We start from the raw sequence: 3,658 nt of genomic DNA, 5'->3' as shown, positions 1-3,658 counted from the left end.
TGATGCCATGTTTGCAATGTGCCCTTCCAGCTGAAAGAGAAACCCTGACTGTGTTTGCCATGTACTTTCTCACTTAAGAGAGAAACCCTAAACTTCATCAGCCTTTTTGAACCAAGGTATCTTCCCCTGGATGCCTTTGATTGGACATGTCTATAGACTTGTTTTAATTGGGACATTTTCTTAGCCTTAGAACTGTAAACTAGCAACTTATTAAATTCTCCTTTTTAAAAGCCATTCCATTTGTGGTATATTGTATACCAGCAGCTAACAAGCGAGCACAGTGATGATCCCACATTTTATTCCTCCATGGATTTTGAAAAAAAAAAGTGGTTTGCTCTTATGATACCCATTCCCAAGTTCACACTCACTCTTTAATCCATTGCAATCTGACTTCTGCCCCAACTGTCCATCTGAAATTTCTGTGCAAAAATGAGCACTGCCTGCCTAATTTCTGAGCCATTTGATGCTTTTTGTCCTTTTCTTAGTTGAAATTTTACACTGGTGGTTACTTTTTCCTTGTTCAAACTCTCTTATCTTGGGTTCCATGACATCATTCTTTCGTGCCTCTCCTCTTTTTTTTTTAAATATCTGTGTTGAGAAATCTTCACACACACACACAGTCCATACATGGTGCTATAATCAATGGCTCACAATTTCGTAACGTAGTTGTGTATTCATCACCATGATCATTTTTAGAATATTTGCATCACTCCAGAAAAAGAAATAAAAAGAAAAAAGAAAAAACTAATACCCCATACCCCTTACCCTCCCTCTCATTGACCACTAGTATTTCCATTTACCCAATTTTTTACACTTTATGCCTCCCCTATTATTTATTTTTTATCCTTATTTTTTTAGTCATCTGTTCATACCCTGGATAAAAGGAGCATCAGACACAAGGCTTCCACAATCACATGGTCCACTGTAAAAGCTATATCGTTATACAATCGTCTTTAAGAATCAAAGCTACTGGAACACAGCTCAATAGTCTCAGGTACTTCCCTCCAGCCACTCCAATACACCATTAACTAAAAAGGGATACCTAAATAATGCATAAAATAACCTCCAGGGTAACCTTTCAACTGTGTTTGAAATCTCTCAGCTAGTGAAACTTTATTTTGTCCCATTTCTCACTTCCCCCTTTTGGTCAAGAAGGCTTTCTCAGTCGCATGATGCCAGGTCCCGGCTCATTCTGGGAGTTCTGTTCCATGTTACCAGAGAGATTTACACCCCTGGGAGTCATGTCCCACATAGGGGAGAGGGCAGTGAGTTCACCTGCCTGCTGAATTAAACTAGAAAGAGATTATGCCTCTCCTCTTAACTCTCCATTTCTAATGGATCACTGTTACAGATCATTCATATACAAGGCACCACCCTTTGACTACCATCTCTACTCATTACATGTTCTGAACATTTGTATTTCAATCAGATTATTTTGAATTGTTTCTTCTAATTTTTTTCAACTTTTTTCTGTCTATATCTTGACAAAAATTTAAAGATTCCACTTTAAGAGAATGTGGTCAGCAGAAGCAACCGATTACCCTGCTACCCCTTTTCTCCCAAGCATACTTTCTCCTCAGATCAAATCCCTCAATCAGACCTGGCACAAGCATGAAGATAGTCACTGAATCCATTCTAAGTATAGTAGATGCTGTGTTGTGCCATCCAGATACCCATTCAGAACGTAAGGATTTATTTTCTCAGCTAATGGGAATGATGCCAAGAGATAATCCTTAGCTATCAGCTTTCTCCAGAAACTGACCTCAGTTGCCAAGACCTTTGTTTAAGGTCATGTACCCTTCTCAGGGGCAACCTGCATCCAATGAGGATAAAGGAAAAGTGTAAAGACAGCCCCCTTGCTGTAATGTGGAGCAACCTGAAATGGCTGTCCTAGCTTCAGTGCACCCTGTGGGGTTGGTCAAGACTTCTTTGGTACCATAGTGGCACCCAATTTCTCCCTCTGCCTGGTCCCACTTGTCCTATTCTGTAGGTGTTGATCTATACAGCACGCCTCAATAAACCTCATGCAAATATCTGCCTAACAGTTTGCTTCCCAGGGAGTCTACTCTGCAACTCTGAGTCACCTATGTAATAAATCTGATCGTTTGCTATCTCCAGCTTATCACCACCACATATATGCATAATCTGTTTTTCAAAATCCTCTATGCTGCCAAGCCTAGAAGAAACCCACTTGCTTGCTGCCCCAGCAATTAAAAAGGTTCATGATATTCAGTACAGGTGATAATACATGTGGAACACTTTGAAAAAGCATAAAAGCAATTCTGAAAAATATTCTTTTGAGTGAATCAGGAAAGGAAGCATATCAAAGGGAAGGAAAGCAAAGTGGCATAAAGCTCTGAATTAAGTCAAGTTTTAGAAAGGAATCATCTACCATATCACGCTTTAAATAGGATAAATAAATAGTGAATTCTCCAAGACAGTTCCCCATACTCCCAAATCATGGAATGGTGTGGACAGAGGATTCAATATGATTTGTCATTCTCAAAAGTATCTCAAACAGACTAAATATGTGGAATCTACTATTAGATGAACTCAAAGAAACCCTAGCCTGGTTCTGACAGCCAGAGACCAAGACTTTAAGAATTAATTCCTTGCCTTACAAAAGACTCAGTGCCAAATTTAAGAAGAATGGAGAGATGGACAAATGTTCAAGTAGCTTTCAAATTATCCTTGTTTGCTTTCTTTCTGAAGAGTCTGTAGCCCAACCTTATTCACTCTCTAGCTAGAAATACTTTCCCAGCTCTCAAGTGTTGCACTTTGTTGCTCAGACTCTGAGGTTCCTTCTCACAGTCTAATATCACTGAATATTGATATTCCTGTAACAGACCTTTCTAACACAATTCCCGAAACCTCCTTCATACTTGTATGATCCCCTCAAGAATACTTCTGACTAATTTTTAAGTTCATTTTGGATGGTGGTTGCTGTGCTGTTTGCTTAATAGGTTAAAAAGAAAAAAAAATTGTGGATGTTATACAGAACCCCACTTTACTAATTAAATATGCATGTTGAATGTTAAAATTAAAGTATTGGTTTAAGCAGTGACATCTATCTCCTCATGCTTATTTGCATGTGTGCTGATAAAGAAGACTATCATTTGACCAAAATCCAAACGTGAAAACCATCTTTGATTCACAGCTGTGACCATTGTTTGCAGAATCAAGTGATTCTCTACTCTGCCTGTCAGAGACACTGTTGTCCCCAAGCCACTGTTCAAACTGAACTCTCCTATACCCATTAGATATTTGCTGGCTCTGTCCAACAGCTGCTAATGTTTTCCAGCCATGTCCAGCTATGCAGGCCTCTCTTGCAGCTGTGATTCAGAGTGCTTTTTAAAAATTCTTTCTGCCTTTTCTATCTGTAGTTACTTCAGTTCTCCATTCAGTAGGTTCTCAGGGGTCTGTTGCCTACCACTCTATAATAGGACTGGGTTTATATGAGTATTTCACCATAGGCAGTTGACTATGATTCAGGGCCCTCATTTTCATTTGTCTGTGTAAGATTTGGTTGTCTATTGATGCATAACAAACCACTCCACACTTAGAGATATAAGCTAGCAACAGGCAGTATTATTATTATTATTATTATTATTATTATTATTATCATTATCATCTATCACATTTCTGGGCTTTACTGGGT

This window comes from Tamandua tetradactyla, chromosome X, assembly GCF_023851605.1.
Source record: "Tamandua tetradactyla isolate mTamTet1 chromosome X, mTamTet1.pri, whole genome shotgun sequence".
Lineage (NCBI taxonomy): Eukaryota > Metazoa > Chordata > Mammalia > Pilosa > Myrmecophagidae > Tamandua > Tamandua tetradactyla.
Note: the sequence above shows the minus strand (reverse complement) of the source record.